A 25,000-nucleotide genomic window follows, 5' to 3' on the forward strand; every position below is an offset into this window, starting at 1 on the left:
TTAGCTTTTGGAAACTGAACACCCTAGGTTGGGAAGCTCCATTTGTGTAGGCTCTGCTGAGGGCTCCCTTAGAGGTGTTACAACATTGCAGAGAAACAAGAAGTAAAACTATTGTGTGCGGAAGAAGCCAAGCACGCAGTGGCAGGCTTACTGAAAATAGCTCTCATCAGCTCTCACTTAAATCTCGAGATCAGCGCTGATATCTTCTGAGGGTGGTATCCATGACCTAATTATCGTGCAATATGCCCCATCTCCTAAAGGTTCTATACTGCACAACTGAGAACATGAACTTCAAGGAAACAAACTACATCGAAACCATAACAAATGTACAGGGCTGTGGGAGCCCACCAAGCTGCGCCCTACTGAGACATCACGTTCCGTGCCTCAGTCTTTCCCAGACTCCTCCTTCTGTCCTATTCACTGAGAAAGGCAGATCTGGCTGTATTGAACCAGATGTTTCCTCAATTGGCTAAAAGGATGTGATTGAGTCTGGCTTAGATGTCAGTTGGTCTTACTGCAGCTCATGGGTGAGGAGAGTCCCCTACTCTTGGCTGGAATGGGAGCTCGAGCAAAAAATCTATGAGAGTCCAGGACGAAGACATGAGATAAGCTCAGGCCATGGGACTCAGAAAAAAATTAAACCTCCCGACAGCAAAGGTGCCAGGCTTACATACATCAAGTTACTTATCCTGTTGTTCATTGGAGGGTTTCTGGAGCTGGTACAAAATTGTTCTATTTCTTCTTACAGCCAATGCCTGCAAAGTTTCCTTTCCCTGGCACTCTACCATGGCTCCCACCTACTGCCGAATTGGTACCACTTAAAGCCATGAGCTTTTGGATTCAAGGCCTTTTGTTCCACAGTATTAGACTCGTTGCAGAACTGGTGAACTACAGAATTTTCTCTCTGTCTTTATTTTGCACCTGTGTGCTGTATTACTGGATGGGAATCCCGAACCCTCTAGGAAGTGTTTGGTACAGGACTGCAGTTTTTCTACATCCTCACCACCATTTATCTTTTCTGATTTTTAAGATAATCATTTTTATAGTTGGGGCTTTGCTTTTTGTTTTCCTGATAAAAGTGATGTTAAACAACTTTTCATATACCCATTGGCATTTGTCTGAATTTTATGGAGAGATATCTATTCAATAACTTTCTTCATCCTTTAAATGGGTTACTTATTTTTTACTATTACATTGTAGGATCACCTTATAAATTTTTATACTTTATTGGATATGTGGTTTGCAAATATTTTCTTTTGTTCCATAAATTTCTTTTTAAACCCTATGTAGTTTCCTGTTCTATGCAGAAAGTTTTTGTTTTACAGCTTCATTTGCTTATCTCGTTTTGTGCTTATGTGTTTATGTTTTTGGTTTCATATCTATGAAAGTATTGTCATAAAATGTATTTGCTTTTTATTTAGGTTTTTGCAGAGTTAGATTTAAATCTTTGACACTTTTACTGAAGGTGAGTTGACTCAATATTCATGGCACTATTGCTCAAATGTTTTGTCCCCTCTAAAACTCATGTAGAAGTTTTATTCACAACATGACAATGTTGAAAGTGAGGCCTAATGGGCATTCTGCAGCCCGGAGGTAGAACCCTCATGGATTAATGTCATCATAAGGGAACTTCATGGAGGGAATTTGTTCTTTTGTTGCTTCCACATCTTCTTGTCTTCCAGCATGTGATGACACAGCAAGAAGGCCTTTGCCTGATACTTGCACCTTAATAGTGGACTTTCCAGACTCTGAACCTGCAAAACAATAAAGTTTGGTTATTATAAATCACTCCGTCTGTGGTATTCTGTTACAGGCTCTCTATTTTCTTATGCTGATCTATAGGTCTATCTATATCCCAGTATCTATTTTTAACTGTTCTAGCTTTGCAATACATTTGAAATCATGAAGTGTGATGCTTCCAGTTTTGTTCTTTTTGCTCAAGATTGCTGTGATTATTTGGGGGGTATTTTGAAGTCCCTATGAATTTTAAATTTTTTTCTATTTTTATGAAACGTGCTTTCTTTTTTGTTTTTTTTTTTTGTTTTTTTTTTTGTTTTTTTTTTTTTTTTTTTTGGTTCCAGGGATCGAACTCATGACCTTGTGCTTGCCAGGCAGGCACTTATGCCACTGAACTAAATTCCCAACCCTATAAAACATGTCTTAGTTACTTTTTTGTTGTTGTTGCTAAGACAAAATACACAACACCTAAAGTTAAAGGAAAAAAGATTCACTTCAGTTCGTAGTTTGTAGAGGTTTCAGCTCAGTTAGAGGCTGACTCCAAGACAAGGAGGAATGCAGAGAGGCATTCCAGAGGAGAAATAGTCCCCGGTAAAGCAAGGAGGCAGCAACATAGCAAGCAGTGACAGCAAATCTACCTTCTCTCTCTCCTTTTATACTCCATCCAGACTGTAAACCTATTGTTTGGTGCCACCCACACCCAGAATGTGGTTTCCATTATCAACACCCAGAACTATGCAAAACCCACTGAGAAGTCACACAGCCCTATCCTAGTATCACGTTCCCTATACCCAGCCACCTCTGAAAAGCTCCACCTGTGAGCATGTGGTGGGGGACACATTTAGATACAAGCCGTAACACATGCCATTTTATTTGGTGTATTTATTTTTTGCAGCACTAAGAATCAAATCCAGGGTCTCATAGAGTTTAAAAAAAGCTTCCCCACCACCACCACCACCACCACTAAGCTACACCTCAGCACCCATGCCGCCGGGATTTTGATAGGAAGTACATTGAGCAATACAGACATCAAGCAATATTACATCTTCGAATCCAAGAGCTTGGTGTGTCTTTCCATTTATTTGTAATTTCTTTATTTAGTATTTTATAGTTTTCAGGGTAGTACTGATTTTTCTCCTTTGCTAAATTTATTCCTTAACTTTTCACTTAAACTATTATAAACAGATTGTATCTTAATTTTTTAGTGGATAGAAACTTGCCTTATTTTTACATGGTTTGTATCCTACTTTGTATCCAAAGCTGAGTTTGTTTATTAGTTCTAGCAGGTCTTATTTAATGCTATCTTTGGGTTTTACGACATATAAGGTAACGGTATCTGTAAATAGAGATGATTTCACTTCTTCCTACCTAATTTGAATTCGTTTTGTTTCTTTTTGCTGTTTATGAGCTCTGGATAGAATTTCCAATATTGTACTGAGTAGAAAAGAGGGCATTCTCACCTTGTTACCAATCTCAGAGTAAAGCTTTCTATTTCCATTATCGAGTCTAAAGTCAGCTATGGGCTTCCCTTTTTGTGTGACCTTCACTATCTGAGGTAAATAGACTAATTGTAATGAAATAACATTGAATACTTTCTCTGGATCTATTAAAAAAAAATCAAGTGATTTTTATATTTAATTCTGTTAATGTGGTTCATTGCATATACTAAACTGATATGTTAAAATATATTTGCATCCCAGTGATAATAAACATTTAATTTCAGAATACGACTCTTTTATTGTGTCATTTAATTTGATTTGTTAGCATTTTGTTGAGAATCTTTGCAACTATGTTATCAGGGCTAATAATATGTAGTTTTTTTTTTTTTATAGTATCTCTTTTCTGACTTTCCTTTGAAGGTAGTGTTAGCCTAATACAATACATTCGGAAATGTTGCTCTTCTTCAGGTTTTTGGAGGAAGTGATGTTATTCTTAAGTGTGTATAGAATTCATCAAGGGACCCACTTTTTTGTGGAAAAGTGTTTCATTCTTAATATATCACTGATTGAGTCTCTATTCAATATTGATCTGTTTGTTTTTCTCATTTCTCACCTTTTTGTTTGTTTATGATTCAGTTTGGTAGGTTGTTTATATGGTTGTACAAGTTTCTCATACATTGAATTTGTTGGCTGATAAGTGTTAATAGTAGTCTTTTATGATGTTTTTCATTTCTTTGGTAAGTGGAATGTCTCCTCTCTTTCATTTTTCATTAACTTTTTGGGTTTTCTTTTGTTCTTATAGTTAATATAGCTAAAAGATTTGCCAATTTTTTTTAAAAAACTCTCAACTTTTATTTTTATTTTTATTTTATTTATTTGCACCCTATGTTTATTGTTTCCTTACTTTTTCATACCTATGGGCTTAAATTTTTGTAAAGTTAAGTCTATTTGAAATCTTTCATCCTTTTAAGTGTAGGCATTTATCACCACAAAGCTTCCTTCTACAATGTTTTTTTGAATTTCATATGTTGATACATTGTACTTCTGTTATCATTTGTCTCAAGATAGTTTCTAATTTCCTTCTTATTTCTTCTTTTATCCTTCAGTGGTTCAAAGGGTATGTTATTTCCATACATTTGTGAATTTTTTAGGTTTTTTTCTATTCTAATTTTCTAGTTTCATTTCATAATTGTCAGAAAATGTACTAGATTATAATTTAGATTTCCTTAGATTTTTAAGACTTATTAGTGACATGACATGTAATCTCTAATGTATTTTAGAGAATGTTCATTATGTTTTTCAAAAATGTGTGCTCTGTTTGTGTTGGGTGAATTGTTCTGTATATGTTGTGTTTATTTAATTGAAGTGTCATTCAATTCTCCTGTTAAATTTGGTTTTTTTGCTTGGATGTTCTTTCCAATATTGAAAATGATATATTGAAGTCTCATACGGTTACTGTTTTATTGTAATTTTTTCTTTGGCTTCATGAATGTTTGCTTCATATATTTAGGTATTCTAAAACTTTTATCCCTATCTAATGGTCTGCTTTATATTTTTAACAGATTTTGATTAAACATCTTTTTTCTGTTAATATTGGTAATATTGGCATAGCCACTCTTTTCTTTGTTAAATTTTCTTAAAAATATTTTGCAATCTCTACATTTATAACCTGTGTATCCTTCTATTTAAAACAAAACTCATGTAGACAATTTATAGTTGATTTCAGTTTTTTTAATCCATTCAGCTAATTTATGTCTTTTTGATTGGGAAGTTCAATCCATTAATGTTCCAAGTAATTAATGATACGTAAAGACATATTATTGCTAGTCTGTTGTTTTCTATCTTCTCATTCTTTTGCTTTTTTTCTGTTTTTACTGTCTTACTGTCATCCTCTATAACTTGGTGACTCTTTTTGGTGATGGTAGGCTTTGTTTCCTTTCTTTTTATCTTGTATACCTCTTCTCTTTATACTTCTGAGTTTATCATGATATTACATAAAATATTTTGTAAAATAGATTCAATTGATAAATTAACTTTAGTTATCACCAAAACTGTGTTTTTATTTCTGCCTCACACTCATACTTGTTATTTATATAATAATGAATGCAGTTCTTTTTGTATTGTACATTCATTAACAAATTTTTGTAATTACAGGCATTCTTAATTTTTTTAAATTTTATTTTGAAAGTATACAACAGAACAAGACAGAATAAAGCCAACTAAGATCGTACAGTGAAATTGGTACAGAACTTCACAGCAGGTTACCGGGATAACAGTAATAGGTATCACAGTATATTTTGGTATCTTTATAATAGTTGTTCTTTCAATCACATATATCAAAATGAGATGAAATATAGAACACTATAGAACTTATTAAAACAGAATATTGAATAGAGCAGTACCATTAATCAGAAAAGAGCAAAACAGTAATAAAAATATTTGCCTTCAAAGAGATGGAAGAAGGAAGTCCCCCTTATTTGCTATGGTCAACCTCCCAGGAGACGCTCAGATTTCTGGTTCCCATTTGCTAATGGGCAGCGAGCTGGTGGGGGGGTGATAGGGGAATGGGATATTTGGCTCTACGCCATGCATCAGCATCAGTAGGTTCACTATTACTTAGCAAGGAGGCAGGCTGGTTGTTTGGTTTCACAGCATCCTAAGTTCCAACATGGCATGGATCTCAGGAGCTGCTGCTGGTTCTCCCCCTGGAAGGGCTGCAGTCTCGGCATTCTTAATTTTTGTACTAAAATTTTATATTAATTAAAAGTAATGTACACTAACTACTATGGGATAATAATAATACTGGAACCTAAGGTGGTTCACACATAACCCTTACAGAATTGCAATATTCTGAATGCATTTATATATTTATTTAGATTTACCAATAAGCTGTTACTTCTGTGCTTTTCTATTGTTATTTAGCATTTCATTTCAACTTGACTTTCTTTCACACTTCTTAAAGGGCAAATCTACTGTTTATAAACTCCTTCAGCTTCTGTTTGCCATGGAAATTCTTTTTGTCTTCCACTTTAGGAAAATTTATCTGGGAATCATATTCTTACTGGGCAATTGTTATTGTGTTTGAATTTGCCATCTGAAAAGCAACTGGTATTCTTATGTGAGGATTCTTTAAAATAAGAGGAGTCACATTTCTACTATTGCTTTGACAATTCTGGTTGACTTTGTTGATGATTTGGTTGTAATGTGACTCCACGTTGACTTCATTGGATTCATTCTGCTTGGTGTTCTTTGTATGTCATGAGTTTGGATATCTATTATTGGGACAAAATACTTAACATTGGAAATCTGAAGGATGCCCATAGTTGTACAAGTTTCAGTCCATAGTCATCTGGCTCAAACACAGAAGCAGCACATTTAGCAGGGCCTGATAAGGAGGAATGCTGCTCACTTCATAGGAGCCAAGGAGTAAACAGAGGAGGGAAGAACCAGGAAGGAAGACATGACTCTCAGCTCATTCTCCCATGACCACCCTCTTCTGACCAGACTCCACCACCTAGCAAGTCATTTATAATGCCCACACAATCAAATGATTTTCCGAAAGCCCATCTCTGAAACAAATGAGTACTCTGGGGAACACTGTAGATCCAACCAAATGACATCCATTTCCCTTCTTGGTCTTGGGAAAGTTTCAGCTATTATTTTCAAACATTCTCCTCCTCCTCCTCCTTCACCATCACTTCCTCCTCATCCACCTCTTTCTCCTTTTCCTCCTTCTCCACCACTGCCTCCTCTTTTTCTTTCTTCTTCTTATTCCTCTTCTTTTCTTCCTCCTTCTCTTCTACCTCATTCTCCTTCTTCCCTTCCCCTCCCTCCTCTCCTTTCCATTATAAGATTCAAAAATGTATGTTGATCTGCTTGATGATGCCTCATAAGTCCTTTGAGATTTCTTTACCCTTTTTGATTATTTTTTTGTCTTCTCATTAGATAATTTTAACTTATCTTTTTAAATTAAGCCTATTGGAATATTTTAGATATGCATAATAATCATATTCAACAGAAGGAATTTATATCCATCCATGATACATTTGATTCCTCTTTCTTTCCCAGTCCCCTCTCTTCCCTTACATTTGTCTTCCCCTGTTTCACTACAAAGCTTTGCTTCCATTTTATCCTTTTTTAATAGCTTTTTTCCTTTTCCCTTCCTTGCTTTCTCCCTTCCCCAACATAGTTTGTCTTTCCTTCTGAATAACTACTTTCTCTTTCACAATATCTATTGCACATTTTGATCCTTTTTCACTGTTTCTGTAGCTCATACCAGGAAGACAATATGATGTTTACATGTGAGTCCAATTTATTTCACTTAAGAGTGTGACCTCCGGGTGCATCCACTGGCCTAGAAATGCCTCAGCTTTGTCCTTCTTTATGGTGAAGTACTGCATTTGAATTCATTATTCTTCTCTGTTTGAACAAGTCTGCCTTTGAAACTTTCTAGTGATTTTTTTCAGTTCATGTATTAATTTCTTCAGCTCCAGGAGCCCCTTTTATAGTCTAATCTCTATTGATAATTTTAATGTGCTCATACAATAAATTTCCTGATTTCATTATCTATCATTGCACTCTCATAATTGATCTTTAAGACAATTATTTAGAATTTTTGTTAACCAAATTTTAAAATTCTATTTCTTTAGGATATATCACTGAAAGTTTATTTTGCTTATTTCTTTGTATCTTGTTTTCCTGCTTCCTCATGATCCTCGTAGCTCTGTGTTTTGAAGAATCAGCTACCTCTCCTGTCTTTCCGTCTGACTTTTAAGGAAAAGGTATTCAGCTTAATCAGCCCACCTAGCGATTTTAGGAGCTTGGCGTTTTTTTCTCTGGCTGCATCTTCTCTGGATTTATTTAAACAAATTATTAATTAGAAGTGATTCATTAGCTTCATTTTTTTCTTTCTACTTTTTTACTTTTTTGAGTATCCCATAATCACTTGATCCCTCTGGAGGTCTCCAGTGACACGGCAGACCAGGTGTTTGAGGTATTCTCTCTCTACTTTTCTTTTTTCCCTGAAGCTTGAGTCTGTGCCTTCTCCCAGTCTCAGTGAGGTGTGCTCAGTGCAGCAGGACATCTGATCTTTCCTCCATTACTGTGGCTGCTCCCGCCAGATTATGGGAATTCTGTTAGCACTGTGAGTGAAACGTGACAGAAACTGGCCTCTCGTGCAATGTCCTAAAAGGCCAGAGGTGCCAACGGCATGCTTCCCTTGTCTCTTTTTCAAGAAACAAGGCTGAGGTTGTGCTTTCCCTCAGTCTCCCAGAGATGAGCTTGCCAGAGTAAACGGTCTACACTTTTCACTTTGATCTTAACTGCTAGGTGTCTGACCCGTGCTCTTTGTGTCAGTGCTTCATGTAAAGCAAGGCAGAAACATGCTGAGCAATGGGTTAAAAGGCCGTAGACTCTGGCAGCGCGTTCCCATCTTTCGCAGCACTGTAGCAAGAGAAAACTTGGATTCTTCCGCTGCTCTTAATCTCGCACAGCTGCGCCAACAGTATGAAACTCTTGTCCTTTTTACTTGAGCCTAACTGCTCCCAAGCATCTGAGCTATGTTTCTCTCAGTGCTGTGCAAGGTGAGACAGAAACCAGTCCCTTGGCTGTTCAAAGGCCAGGAATGTTGGAGGGACTTTCCACTCTCTGTCCCCTGAGATCTCGAGAAGTCATGGACCCTGGTACTCTCCCTTTACCAAACCGTGTCACCTTTGGGAAAGTGATGTTGCAAAGTGAAATTGCTCTTCGTATCCATTTCAGCATGGCTTTTTAACATTTTGTGCTCAACTTGAGTATTGTAGCTATTAGCTCCATTCCAAGGTACTCATTGATTTATATATTGTTGAATTGGCTTTATTGTGGGGATTGGAGACTGGGATTTCCTATTTTAACATCTTGCTGATGTCACCCTCATCATTAAGAATATTATTTAAAGAGAGAAAAATCACTGATTGCAGTTCTCACAGAATGGGAAGGGGAATTAAATTCTAGGAAACAGTGAGTAAAAGAGCAATTAACTCCCTTTGCTGTGGCCCTGAGAGACCATATTTCATAATATTGGGAAGGAGTTAATGTTAGAAGTTGAAATGCCAGGCATTGTTTTGTGAAAATCAACAATGGCTACACAAACACCCAGCTGGGTAAAGAGCCTTCGGTACCACAGGGAGATAAACAAATGTAACTCTTTTAAGTAACTAGAATAGATATGTGATACTGTGGACGATAAAAGAAACAGCTGACATTTAAATGAAAACAGGCAGGATGTTTGGCAGCAGTGAATCAGTTTTGGCACCAGGGAAATGCAGAAAATATAGACCTGTTATATATTAACACTAGGCCCATTGGGTCACAGATCCCACAGACCTATGACAACAATCAGCGTTCCCAGATTTGTTGTCTCGTGAATAATTAAACCATTCTTTTGGGTACCCTGACCCTCCCTTTCTCTTTTTTATTCCTCCCATAACTGTTGTAGCCACGACCCAAACAGGTCAGTGAGTCTCCATGTGAGCCACTTTTGAAAAGCAAAGCCAGAAAAATACTCTGCAAGAGACCTGTCCAAAATTGGAGCCTCTCGCTTATAGCTTGATGACTAATAAACACACTTCCCACACTACTTCAGGAAAACTGCTATCATACATTTTTGATCACAGTTACACATTTGACCTAAGCACTGCTCCAAAAGTATCCATTCTGGTCATCAAAGATTGTCCAATTATGAGGCAACCATCAATGATTTTTGATTTGCACTGAAAATAGTGTCCATCATGATCTTTATCATATCAAGCTAGAGCACAGATAAAATATATTACACACAGCATGAACTTGTGTCACAGTCTGGTAAACAAAAGAAAACATCTGATTTTGGCATCAGACAAAACTAGATTTGATCTTAGTTTTATGATTTTGTGTTACCTTGGGTGAATTTTTTTCAGACTTTGCACTGCAGGTTAATAACTGCTGTGTTCAGCACAGCTCTTGACATTCTCAGGTGAAGGACAGTGGAGGATGAAGGGATAAAGAAAAGAGTCAGAATGTAGAAAGCTGAGGTCAAGTGGAGTCCTCTCTCCAGATGGGAGGAAAGGAACTTCTCAACCACAGCATGTTTGTTTATACACTTGGCGGGTTGATGGCACGCGACACCTTGGCTTTTCTCAGGCCGCCTGATTCTCTGAGAAGCTTGTTCCCATGACTGACCTTGGGTGCTTTTTGATCCGGAATATTCTTGCTCCAGCCCCACACATGTGATCGATCTCCAGCTTCAGCTGCCCTCCCCCCACAGCTAACTATCATATAAGGTAGGATATCACATTTAGTGAAATAAGATACATTAAGAACTTTGCTGAATATCTGACACATGGTAGGAACTGAAACTATGTTGATTATCATCCTAATTTTATTATCATTATTATCTATTACCCTTTCTCCTATATAGATTGTAGTGCCTGGAGAAAAAAAATCATATTGCATAGGGATTTATGACCATCACGATATCAGGAAAGCACAATTGAACACGTGAATAAATGATCTCTGTGCATGAGGACATCTATAGAGAAACGTTGGTTCAGAGCTGTGGCTTCCATTATTGAGGAGATACAAAAACTGAAAAATGTTTAGTTTATTCTTCCTCCTGGCATCTCCTACAATAATAGATTATGATTGGTATGTTTAGAAATTACCCAAATTATAGCAATGACAATTGCACGTTAATACCATTGATCTGCTTTTCCTTACAACTTTTTTTTTAACTGTTTACATTAGAGGCGTTCAACTGACCTTTGTTTGATCTCAGATAAAACTCGTGATAGTCCCAGGTTTGAGATGATGCTGGCACAAGATTTTACTTATTCACTGCATGCCATTTAGTATTCTGCCCTTCTAAGCATCTTATTTTAGAATCAACCATATGGAATTTTGATGCGAAGGCTTATCTTAATTCTGAGCTATCTGATAGCAGAGTAATTACTACAAAACCATCAAGTATCGCCAAACAATTTGCATCTCCTTGGGGAGTAATTTTCCTACAGGACAAATAGCAGTTGTCAAAGGACTAAGAATAATTTTGTTTACAAGCACAGATTTAGAAACCACTAAACAAGTATGAACGTGCACTGGAGATGTGACTTTTACTCTTAAGTATCTGACTTTAAATCATCATGCTTTAAGTGCTTGCAATAGAACACAAAAAGCATTTCAGCTCTTCAGATAAATAGCAGAGAAATGGGCCTCCATGGTTCTTCTCAACCCATTAATGGGAATATATGATAAAAGCTCACATTTGTTCTTACCATCTTGGTTCTAAAATTACTCAGCACCAGAAAAAGATTAGTTTTCCTTAAATTAATTCAATTTAATTCAAACCAATTCAATAACCATGGATCAGTCACTTTTTAATGAAGACACTATGCATAAACCTTAGAAGTCCATTTTTTTCTTTTCACAATCTTTTAATTTTTTTGCCTGTCACAGTGCAGCAAGACACCAAAACACTGATGTGCACACTTTTGACAGCGGATATTTACTCAGCTGCTCAGCTCCCTTTCTCACATGAGATACTTTAGATTGAAAATTTCAATTTATTGCTTGAAAATCTCAATTTATTCCATCATGAACACCAACAGGGTTATTCTGTTTGACTTTGTAGAAATAATCTTTGATACTATCAACATTATGAGTTTGTCCATTAACAAATTATCCTACTAGAAACAGCATAAAAGATGTATCTCATCAGAGTTGGTGATGTTACCGAAGCTGCATTTTCATTATAGTTTCCTCCCCTGAAATTGCCTGCAAAAAATAAAATAAATTAATATAAATTAATATTTAAATTGGTATAAAATGTTTTGATGTTTCAGATTTTAGACAGATCTAATGTTCATCACCACCTTAGTAAATAGAACTTTAAAAGCTCATCTAGGTATCTCTTAGTCCTTCAGTTTTTTACTTGTCTATGGTTTTGTGGTTTACAAATCGATTAAAACACCACTATGCTTCTCTAGATGACTTTTCCAGGAATTTATGTACTTTGTCAGACTGAAGCTACATTGCAATAGTTCTAGAAATAAAGCTGAATTGGATATGTTCATATTCCCTGATGACTTTTAACAGCTAACTATTTATCTGAGCTTACATGATGTTGTCAGTAAAACTGTTACCTGAGATGAAGGATCACCTACTCCAGAGGAAGAGGAAGAGGATATAATGTAATTATTTAACTGATAGTTAGATGTGTTTTTCCTTATCTAGTATAATGCTGTATCTGATAGTGAGAAGACCATATTTTATATTTCTAAGACCAGGAATTTAAAATGATCATTAGGAAAAATATCTGTCTACTCAATACTGGATAGAGATACACTCCTTTTTCAGATAAATAAGTAGATAAATGAATAGGTCATTTATATGTCGAGTCCCAAAAAAACTGAAAATTGTCAAGATAAAAAAATCATAATTACTTATTTCATAAATACATTCCAATCATATTTATAATAAGATTAAGATGATTTTGAATTAACCAAACATTTTTGCAATCTCCATTTGCCGAAAACTAAAGCTAGACCCATGTCTATCACCATGTACTAAATTAAAATCTAAATGGGTCAAAGATCTGAATATTAAAACAGAAACACTAAATCTATTGGAAGACAAATTAGGTAGAAACCTTGGAGACACAGGAGTAGGTAAAGAATTCATGAACAGGACTCAAACCGCACAGGAAATACTTCCCAGAATCAATAACTGGGACCATTTCTTATTAAAAAGTTTCTGCATGTCAAAAGAAATCTCCAGCATAGTGAAAAGAAAACCCACAAACTGGGAAAAGATTTTAGTGAACTCTCTCTCAGACAAGGGCCTCTTGTCTAAAACATATAAAGAATTAAAAAAATTCAGACCTCCAAAATTCAAAGATCCAATCCAAAAATGGGCATCTGAGATGAATACGCAATTCTCAGATGAAGAAATGCAAATGGCAAATAAATACATGAGAAAATGCTCGTCATCATTGGTCAGAGAAATGCAAATTAAAACCACACTGAGATACCATCTCACTCCTGAAAGAATGGCCAGGATCAAGAAAACCAACAACAAATGCTGGAGAGGCTGTGGGGAAAAAGGAACTCTCCTGCACTGCTGGTGGGAGTGTAGACTGGTACAGCCTTTGTGGAGATCTGTCTGGAGATTTCTCAAAAAGTTGGGACTGGAAATCCCATTTATTCCAGCTATTCCACTTCTAGGCATATTCCCAGAAGAACTGAAAGCATCATACCACAGTGATATATGTGCACCTATGTTTATAGCAGCACAATTTGTAATTGCCAGATCTTGGATACAACCCAAGTGTCCATCAACTGAGGAATGGATAAAAAAGTTGTGGTATTTCTATACAATGGAGTATTATTTCAGCTATAAAGAAGGATCACATTGAGATATTTATCAATAAATGGGCGCAGCTTGAGACCATACTCATAAGTGAAATAAATCAATCTCGCATGTGTGAATACCGAATAGTTTTCCTAATGTAAGTAATGATTCAAATATATAAAAATATGTGGTAATCATGATTCCCCATTAGGTGGCCTTGAAGCCTTATAAAGTTTTCACTCATTAATTAGAAAGGCTTTATTCTGGGCTTCTTGATATGGAAATATTTGAAGCTATAGTATATGAAGTTTTATCCAAATATTTCAAGGAAAAAGACAGACACTATGGTAACTACTATTAAGTCGGGTTATATGGTGGTGAAGTACTTGGTTGCTGAAACAGTCATGCTTTGACCTCTATTGTTATATTGTTATGTCCTGTTTTATCTCAATCTTCCCCTTATTCTTTTTAAAAAAATTATTGTTTAGTCATTTCTTATGTTTGTCTTAAGGGAAAAAATTTTAAAAATTAGGATATATAAATAGTAACTCTTTTTGATTTCCTATTAACTTGTTTTGAAGTCCTGTAATACTCCCACGATCTTGTTTTGACTGATTAGACTGTTCCATTCTGTATGATAGTATCAAGTTTGAGGATATAGGCATCTACTTTGAAGGCAATAAGATTCACTAAGATGCCCATTCTGGTTTGACTATTGTCTTCTTTGGAAGTCCTGTAATGTTTACAATGCCTAAGTTTTATTGGTCTTGTTCTCTACTGTTTTGTCCAACTTTATAATATCTAATGAGATAGACAATTCTTTTTAAGGAAACAAGAGACAACGTTGATAACCATTGTTGATAACCTTGTACTCTGTTCTACACCATGTGCTATGTCTATCCTTGGTTTTGACTGACAGCTTTGTTTTGCCATATTTGACTGTATTCTCTCCCCCCCAAAAAAGTAATAAGCACTAAGGAGTAATAAAATCCAAAATGTGTAATTTTTGTTGTAAAAAAGAGAGGGAAAAAAAAAGAAAAAGAGCTCTAACGGATATAACAACAAGTGTGCTTAGGGGTGTTAAATAGCTGAATATAACAATGTTTTTGGATCATTGAACACAGCTGTTTGCAGTCTCCCTGTTTGAATGTCCACCTTGTATTCTTTGATACTGTGATTTGAGCAACTATTTTCAAGATGATAATATGTAATCTATTAACAGGTGATTTCTTACTGTTATGTTTTTTTTTTTTTGTAGTTCTGTATTACGTGTACCCTTACACTGCTTTGTTTTGTTTTGTGTTTTTCTTTTTTTCCTCTTAAATAAAATTAAAAAAAATTAGTGAGGTTGTATGATCTCTATTGTGATTATCGTCACTGTCAACTGCAATCAAACTTCTATCAATTGTAAAAATGTCTCAGATGGAATGAATGTGCCATGGTACTCGCAATTCATTTATTATATAGAGACAGAGTTAAAATGAAGGCCATTTTTTCTCCTCCTCTTTCTCTCATCCACTAATCTGACAATGAAAAGAAAAATCTCTTTATTCCCAATGAAATTAATTTTCTATGTTTTTTCTAGTTTAGGAAATCCTATATATCCATTTCTTGATCAATGTTTTTGCTGTTATTTGGTCCTAAATATTTAGAGATATTTACTCTATGATGTTTGTTCACTCTCCTTATAATCATCACAGCAAGCTAGGATCATGCTATTGAAAGTAATATTTTATTAGAACATTATCTTATAAGTACTCAGAAACTATTGTTACAGTTTCATTTATCTGAAAAACCACCTTAACAAGAAAGAAAAAAAGACCTATAGGACAGTGCTGATTTTAACATTCATATTTTGATGCTGAATTCTAAAATATTGTTCATTATATACTTTCATAGGTAAAAATGTTCTTTCAAATGTATTCCAAAGCAATCACAAAATACTAAAATTTTAAATGAAGAAAAAGAGGCAGTTCATTAAGTAGCTCCATGGGAACCACTATAAGAAATTACAGGGCCAATGTGAAGCAGCACAAAGACTGAAAAATGGACAGATATGCCAGGTCAAACCTCTGCTGCATAACACTGAACAAGACACATTCTTTCTGTGCCTTTAGCTCAATTATGGAACACACAGTCTGAATGTGCTGGACATTTTCTACCTTGATAGTTCTATCATTGAAAAAGAAGTGGAAATTGCTTAACTATAAAATGTTCCTTTCCTATCACAGGTATTTTTTTTAAAGTAAAGAAAATATGATGAAATAGAGGACTGTATTTTTCACTGAAAATTTATTGCAATAGATTACGCCGTTGGCTTTATACACCTCCATGGTTGATGAGAAAGGACGAGGGAGACACTGATATCACCTGTCTTCTGGTTGTGTACCAGCTGGGCATTAAGGGGAGAGACCTACACACAAGACTTGCCTGAACCTGACAGCTCAAGAACAGCAGTGACCTTCAATAGAATAGGTGTGTGACACAGTCCTGCATGGAGCAAACCTGGCTCCAAGGTGAACCCAAGAAGGATATGGATGACAATTTTCTTTCTCTGGATGTTTTGAAGTCACATCTCCAGATGGCTAAGGGAAGCATCAGGCATGTGAATAATAATGAATGCTTATGGCCATGCTAATAAGGATGCATTCTGTTGGAGTGTACTTTGTGTGCTAGAAGAGCGGGAACTGAGATTCCAAGAATTCAGAAACAGAAAAAGAAATTCAGTCACTGAATAATATTTGAAGATACGTCTTTTCACTCCCCACTTCGCACAAAGGCAAAGTTTACATCTATCACTGAGAGAAGAAACATATTGACAACCACATATTATTCAGGTTGGATTCTTCCTTAACGACATAAAATTGCTAGAGTACTTGGTTTGGAAATAGAGTCCACAGAAAAGGGCAAAACAGTGGTGCTGTAGAACATAGTGAGTCATGGAAATTCTTTAAAATACTGGTCTATAAATAATTGTAAATTTTTAAAAATGAAACATGTGTCACTTCCTATGCAGCCTCAACATCACTCTAGTGTCTTAATAGGGTGTGATTAATAGACAGATGATTTATCTGAAGCCACCACTGTACTAACCAGCTCTTCCATTCTTTGGACAAAATACCTAAAATATAGAGTTTTAAAATGAAGAAGTTTATTTTGGTGTATGGTTTCAGAGGTTTTGGTCCATGGTTGGGTAGCTCCAAAGAAAAAATAACATAATGGAAGAGCATACCAGAGGTAAGCTGCTTACCTCATGGTAAGCAAGAATCAGAGCAGGAAATACCCTGAGAAGAATGGATTTGGGGACCAAATATAGCACCCAAAGTCACATCCCCATGAACTACCCAAACACAGGAAAAAGTGAGCATTATGAATTTCCTAGATGTCATTCAAATCAATCAAACTAATAAGATTAAGCATCACAATCATCTAGATAGAATAGTAAGTAAAATATCTATTAAAAGAATAATGTCAAGAGAATTGCCCTGTCTAATATTAAAATAAACTCTTTTTTTTTTTTTTTTTTTTTTTTTTTTTTGGTCTTTTTGAGACAGGATCTCGCTATTCAGTGTAAGCTAGCCTTGGGCTCAAACTTGCAGTGATCCTTCTGCCTCAGCCTCTAGTGCTGGGATTACACAGTGTGCCACCATGCCGGGCTTAACATACATTCTTAAAGCTGCAGTATTAAATTTTTTACATCAGTACTAATGTCAAAATTGACAGATCACTGGAAGAAATTGATAGTTTAAAAACTGATCTTAATATGTGTGAAAATGTACTATATGGTAAATGTATTGATTATGCAAAGGTAAATCATTACTTTTTGCAGTCTTGAAATAATTCACACATAAGAAATATATATTAGAAAACATAGCTGAAAATAATAAAAGTTCTCTTATTTGCAAAGTTGAACTTTGGAAAAATTAAAGGTATCATCCAGATGTTGAAAATTAAAGCAAAGCTAAATAATGCAGATTGGCATAGCAACTGAAGTGGGCTATTACCTGAATCTGATTGCAGACCTGAGAAAACGTAAGGTGTTGTTTTCGTTTACACAGAAAGACAAGAGGTCAAGCTGTGGGGCCATTTTTGGTGACACTGAAACATGAGGGAATCATGTAAGTCTAGGAATTTTGATAGTTACACCTTCAGAAAAAGATGGGTTAGAAAAAATCAGTCGCTTAGCACAGAAATAAAACAAGAACTTTGTTAGATTTCCCCAGAGCTCTGGATAAGAACATCCTTCATAGAGCATTTGCAATTACCAAACTACTATCATAGACATTCTTACTTTCTGGTAAACCTCAGAAAGGCAGACAACATAATAAAAAGTGACTCCTGCACACCCATGTTCAAAATGCAGTATTTCCAGTAATCAAGAGGTAAAAGCCACCCATATGTCCTTGGATTAACAAATGGATAAAGAAAATGTGATATGTACAAATAAAAGTATTTTTAGCCTTAAAAAAGAGAAAATTATGAGGCATGCTCTAATGAGATCAAAACTTAAAGACATCATGCTAATGAAATAAAGCACTTAGATAAAGATAAATACTTTACCACTCCACTTATAGGAAAGCATCGGAAGTGGTCAAATGTGTAGATACAGAAACAGACTGGTGGTTGCCAGAGCTGGAAGCTGGAGGGTGGAAGTGTGCAAAGTGGAATTGTTTAGTGGACACAGTTTCAGTTTTGTACTAGGAAAAATTCAACAGTGTAAATATAGTGAATAATTTAGAGTTGTACACTTAACTGAATTAAAATGGAAACTTTTATGGTATTTATTTCAATCATGGTTTTTTATAAGTGAGAAAGATGTGACAGTTTTAGAACAGCAGAAGTGTCAGGAACAAATCATTTAATGCTTTTGAGAAGAATGACCCCTAAACACAGCCCGAAAGCCCCAGAAATATAAATCCCAGATGAGCCAAACCTTATATATTGTTTTTTTGTAGTGGAAACTGAATTCAGGACTTTGCACCTGCTAGGCGGATGCTTTGCCACTGAGCTATATCTCTGGCCCAGAAGCTCATAATTTATAATTATAAATATAAGAAATATAAGAAAGAGTAAGCAAAATAACTTGTATAATATATAATTTAATGTATGTAAAAAACAACAGAAAAGTAAATACAATAAAATAATAGTAAAACTAGTAACTACAAATGATGAAACAGATAAAATGAAATGCCTAAAAAGTTATGGACAAAAATAAAACACAGAAAACTGAAAGACAGGTTTATAAAAGCTAAGCAATTTAAATAATAACTTCTAGACATGAATTATATTATAATTAAAGTTTAAAATTCATGATCTTAATAGAATAATGTATTATTAAAGAATTTGAATATTAATCTGAAGAACATTTCAGAAAATAGGACAAAACTCAAAAAGACCTAAAATAAGGAACTAATTAAAAAGCAAGGATAAAACAAAGACTCACACACATTCAGTTAAGTTAGAAGGTGAAATCAGAGAGAACTGAGAAAAGGTGACATGATCAAATAACTACTAAGAATTTCTTCACAATTGATGAAGCAATTAATATTCTAATTCAAAAAGAACAACACAATAGTGTAATATCAGAATACTAAAGACAGTGAGTACAGGATAGTTCTCTGGTTGGCCTCCTCCACCTCCAATTTCTTATTGAAGTTCTCCATAATAATTACATGTGGCATCCCATGATAAAGGAAGAGCTGGTGAGGATAGTCTAAACTCTGTTCTAGGCCTCCAATTAAGAAATCCTGCAGGAATGTAGACCAGTGTGTTCTGTTATCCCAAGATACACGATCTAGGGAGGGTGCCCTTTAGGGTCCCTCAGCTGCGCCGCAAATGCAGCATCTGTGATCAAGACTTCATCCCTAGTAGCTTTCCTGAGCCTCAGAGGGTATAGTTCACATTGACCTTAGGCTTCTGTTATCTTTCACTGCTTGTCTATAAGAAATAAAGCCCCTTCATGTAGCCTGTTGCATATGAGAGTATTTTGCTCAAAACTCAGTCAAGTTGGTAAGCAGTGAAGATTTAACCTCTTCACAAAGAGATTGTAAAGGCACAAGAGAGAAAAAATATACAAAATAATATGTCAACAGGACTGTTCCTACTTATAGCAGTAAAATCCATGATGTAGTGAAATTATACTTTTAAATTTTGACAGAAATTATTGGACTGTATTTATATTCCAAGATAAATTATTCAAAATGGCAATATAAAGACATTTTCAGATAAATAAAAACTAAGATGGCTCCCAACCAATAATTAGCTCACTGAAGACACACTAAATAATAAACTTGAAGAAGTGCATTGAAACCAGAACATATGAGATGCTAGAAAAATGACAATAAAGTAGGTAAATTGGTCAGTAAAACTTTTTCTAGGAAGCTTAGTCTTCTTCTTCATTTCTTTCTAGTTATCTTTTATTTTAGTCTCGTGGAATTCCACTTTGATCAGACACATACATGTAAAATTCAATTTTACTTTTTGTTATATGCTGGAACATGGTTAACATAGTGAAGTATATTGTTGGTTTTGTTTAATGTTCCATATGCAATTTTAAAAATCTTCACTGTAGGCTCTCTATATTTAAATAGCTTGAATCTCATTAATTGTTTTCTCTAATTTCTGTATCCTTTTTGTTCTTGTGTTCTATTGGTTACTAAGAGAGGTATATGAATAACCCTGGGTCTGGACATTTGCTCATGGTGGATGTCAGTGCCAGGCAAATGTTTTCCTGCAAACACTGTAAACACTGGATACATTGCAAAGAGCACATTGAAGAGCATTTAGAAACAAGAACTGCATGACATAAAATTTTAGGAATAGACTACTGGAGCTAAAATGTTCTGGTTGTCTTCCATGAGGGCTCTTGACAGTTGCGGTTATTGGTGAAGAGCGCAGGAGACCAAAAGAGCTATACTGGAAGGACAAGGTAAAAACACAATTTTGCAGTGCTAAACTGTATCAAACTATATCAGCTATATAAAACTTCTTATAAAGATCAGAAACAAATACATTATTATGCTTTTAAGACATTTTGAACATGTGTGAAGTCAGAGTTGAAAGAGCTCAAAATCATGGAACAGAACTACATTCAGGGTGGAAGAGACAAATGTCATTAGCTCTCTGTCAAAGACCTGGCAAGGTCACATCCACAGAGAATATTGGATCATAAAGTTCTAGTGAAATTTCCTGCAATTAAGTAGCAGCATAAACTCCTAGTGATATTTGTCTGACTTTTGACCTATAAAAATAGAAGTTTAAAGAGTTTTAAATTTCAAATCCTCAAATAATTTATCTTATAAGAGGGGTATTAAATATACCTTCCAAGATTTCAAACCAAATAAATGTACAAACTGAAAAATAAAATGTAAGAAATGCAAATGACAGGAATTTCCAAAGAAATGGAAAAATTGGAGAGAAAATGGACTCTTTCTAATCAGTGGTGACAGTCTACCCTCACTAGACAGAGACCAGTATAACTCTCTGTCCACCTAATGGAGGAAGTAAGAAATATTAATTGATGAAAAATATCAACTGGGTACTTTAGGTTTTTTATATAATAAATAACACACACAGACAGAAGACAAGCAGAAATTACGGAGGCCAACAACTAATAAAAGATAAATCAGCAAGGTACATGCCATCAGCAGGACTGGCAGCAATGGGAATGAGACTCAGGGGTTGATGTTTGAGGTGAACCTGCACCGTGCCCTGGCATGCAGACATGCTGAACAGAAGTGGGTGGGCAGGGTCACCATTTTATTTCAAAAGGCTCTTGGTGAGCTCCAGTAATCGTACAATCCCAGTTACTTCACTGCCAACATCCCAGAGTGAAATGAAGGAAAAGCCATCCAGAAGCAAGCTGGCAGGTTGGAGCTGGTAGGGGGAGTTCTGCTTAGAGGGAGGAGCTGGGACCACTCCGGTGGCCACCAAAAATCAGTCTTAATTCTAATTACAAAGGACTGAAAGTGTCCCCTGATCTGAGAGTGGCCTCAGCCCTGCAGCACTGACAGGCAAGCATCCCTGGCCTGCAGCAGGACAAGGTCATCCTCCTTCCTGTGACCTGTGCATAAGAGTCTGTGTTTGAAACGGACAAGCTGTGCAAGGTCCAGTAGGAGCTGGCTGTCAATCAGTCTGGCAATAAAACTTGGCTTTTCCCACCCAAGGGCAGCACATCCACTGAAAGAGTCCTTCAGAGACAGTCACGGTGCAGAGAAGTGGACATCCAGAATACTGTCTGCGTAAGAGCAGTCCCAGCCCCTCTATCCAGAGGCTGATATCAGTCCCATATCCGGCACAAATCCTACTGAAAACTTGGCAGGATTACACAGCACATTCCTGGGATCTGAGTTGGACACTGTCATAGAAATGTGGCCACCAGAGGAATTTTATTATTTTTCTTTTCTTTTGTTTGATTGGTTTTCCTTTTTCTGCCTAAGGGGGTTTTTTCTCTTTATTCTTTTTTCACTATTTAGATTTCTTGCCTTTCTTTTTGCTTTCTTCAATTTGTCATCTTTCTCTCCTTCCTCAGCTATCTCTGTTGATTTTCTCATTTTTCATGTGACTGAACATTGTATCTTTCTGGTTCACTTCAATATTCTTTCATTTTCTTTTTCATTCTTTCTCTCCAGTGTTATCCAGTTTCCCAAAACTTAGGTGATCATTAACCCTCCAACTTTGCTTTTACTGTATTTGTCTTCATTCATCTCTCTATCTTGTACCCTAACCCTCTTCAAAATCCCTCACACTGGAGTAAAATCACTCTACTAAGGGGGAAATCATGGTATACAAGGTCCTAGGACAGACTGGATATAGCTGTCTAACTTTCTTCCTATGATTAAAGATATCAGGTTAACAGTTACCACAGTCCGTCAGTAGGTAGGCTGTGCTTGAGGCTATTGTTATTGCTAATTGTGTCACTTCAGCCAGAATGTCATAACCTGTTATAGTTAGTTTTTCTTCTTTGTATGACAAAATTGTGATTGTCTGGAGTCATAACTATCACTGTTGTTAGTACCAAAGGACTGGGTATTGAACCAAATAGATAGTAACTTCTCATCCTTAATTAACTGGGAAGGGTTAGGGTTCTGTTATACAACTTCAGATCATGTCTTTTTGGTTAAATGTACCAAATCAAGACAACATAGTTTCTCAGTTTCTAGCCCATGATTGACGCTATTGTTATTGCTAATTGTACTCAGGATGTCATAACTGTTGTAATCAGTTGTTCTCCTTTATATAACAGCACTGTGACAGTCTGAGGTCATAGCCCACACCATAGTTCAGTATCGAAGGAACCCAAGGAATGGATGTTTAACCAACAGATAACATTTCATCTTTAATAAATTGGGAAAGTAAGAACTTAGTAAGATACAAAATCCAAGACCCTCTTACATACAGATGAGATCACAGATGAGAACAGGCATTTCTCAAGGAATGCCTCAAATTGATACTAGTGATAAAATTGTTTTTTGGAAGAAATTTCCAGGCATTGACACAGAAAAAGAAATTTAAAAGTACAAAATGATAAGACATAAATGCAAAACTCAGCTTCAGACCTCCAGCCCACACAGGACAAGTCCAAGGGACAATGTGGTAGAGAAAAATGAAGGTCATCAATCTGAAATTTCTGAAGTGACAGCAGCGGAGTTTCAAAAATAGTTACATGAGACTGTAGAGGAAGTTAAATAAAAAATAATCTCACCAAGGAAAAAGAAATAATGACCCCAATGAAGAGCTAACTATGTCTAGAGCAGACATAGATTTTTTAAAAATAACGGAGCATAGTAAAATGATGGAAACCATGAATACCCAACATAGGAAAAAAATGGAATCCACAGAACAGATTCAAGCAGATATCCAGGAAATTAAAAATTTCATTGAAAGTTTGCAAAACTGCATGAATGAAAGTGAAGACAGAATTTCAGACCTAGGAGGCAGAATAGAGGCTTGTGACAACAAAAGAACACTCTAAAAAATAATAAGGAACCATGGAAAAACAGTTGCAAGATGATAAAAGGAAAAATAACACAAGATAGGTTGAAAAGCAGGAGCAAGAACAAGTGACATAAAAAAAAAAACTGTTTAGAGAAGTAATGGCAGAAAACTTCCCAAATACGAAAAAAAATAATTTGATTTGCAGATAAGTGAGGCATACAGAACTCTGATTAGCCATGAACAAAATAAATCTACACCAAGGAATATGATAGTCAAAATTCTAGAAATTCAGTACAAGAGCAGCATATTAAAAGCAACTTTAGTAATGAAACAATTCACCTATAAAGGAAGTTTATCAGAATTACAGCAAACTTCTCTACACAAACGCTTAAGTCAAGGAGAGCTTGGAATAAACTATGTAACCTACAAAACTATCTAGAATCAGTGTAGAAATAAGATACTTTCATGACAAAAATAGGTGAAAAAACGTGAATTAATCAAAAAGAATAAAATCCTCAGAAACAGACCCATATATATCAAAGGTTCTGACACATTTTAACAAAGTTAGTGCTGTAAAAAAAAAGATTTCTTTTCAATTAATGATAGTCAATCAGATACCCACATGACAAAACTGTGACCCATATCTCAAAGTATCCACAAAAGTTTGAGTTAAACCATAGACTTAAACATGAAATGTGAAGTAATAAAGCATTTAGATGCAAATAACAGCTTATATTAGCAATTGTGGCTTAAAAATATTTCACTAGATCTTTGATACTCTTCCTTCAAAAAAGCAGGCTTATTCCCTAAACTTGTTTCAAATAAATAAAATGTGCTGGCAGTGACACTGTTTGTCTGCTACAGTAAGTTTTAAAGAATCAAAATAAATCTGACTTAGATGTCCTTTTTTTTCTGGGGACATGCACTTTTGCATATCTGAGCTACCTTGGAAGAATCCCATCTGTCCTGAGATATTACATTTGGAGATCATACGGAGAGACCAAATAAAGATAGGAAGCAGAATCTAAAGGACCAGGTTTGCTCCTCCAGCCCTTACCTGTCCGCGTCCTCCCACCTGTAGGAGTCTCCTATGGCTGCCGCAATAGTTACTGCAGACTTGATAGCTTAAACAAAGCACGCATTGATTCCCTTACAGTTATGAAGGTCATAAATCCAGAATCGGTTTCACTGAGCCAAAATCTAGTTTAACCAGAACCTTGCTCTCTTGATAAAGTCTAGCAATAAACTTGTTTCCTTCCCTTTCCCAGCTCTGAGAGCTGCATTCTGTGGCGTGGAGCCTCTTATTTCCCTTTAAAAACCAGCAGTATAACATCTCAAAGGGTAACATCTTCTTCAAAGTCAAGTCTCTCACTTTCTTGTAAGGACATTTATCATTGCATTTAGGCCACAATCGGATAATCTAGGATAATCTCCACATTTTAAGAACATTAGTCACCTCTGCCAAGTTTCTTTTGCCTTATATATTGTATTCAGATTCTAAGGTACTTGGAGCTAGAGATCCCTAG

At 35.7% G+C, this 25,000-nt stretch overlaps 1 long non-coding RNA gene across 2 annotated transcripts; it reads right to left on the minus strand.

Moving 5' to 3' along the window:
• Positions 1-1,396: 1,396 nt before the first annotated feature.
• LOC134472048 (uncharacterized) lies at positions 1,397-24,661 on the minus strand. 2 transcript variants are annotated; one of them, XR_010041872.1, is made up of 3 exons: positions 24,532-24,643; positions 11,923-11,963; positions 1,397-1,754 (listed from the first exon to the last, which is right to left on the minus strand). It is a non-coding gene; the product is annotated as an uncharacterized LOC134472048 (long non-coding RNA). The 2 variants fall into 2 exon arrangements; XR_010041873.1 differs by lacking the exon at positions 1,397-1,754 and adding an exon at positions 17,543-17,636 and having other exon boundaries at positions 11,559-11,963; positions 24,532-24,661.
• Between the last annotated feature and the right edge of the window lie 339 nt (positions 24,662-25,000).

Source organism: Cavia porcellus, unplaced genomic scaffold (assembly GCF_034190915.1).
Source record: "Cavia porcellus strain 051 isolate PalLab524CR breed Dunkin Hartley unplaced genomic scaffold, mCavPor4.1 scaffold_21, whole genome shotgun sequence".
NCBI classification, from domain to species: domain Eukaryota; kingdom Metazoa; phylum Chordata; class Mammalia; order Rodentia; family Caviidae; genus Cavia; species Cavia porcellus.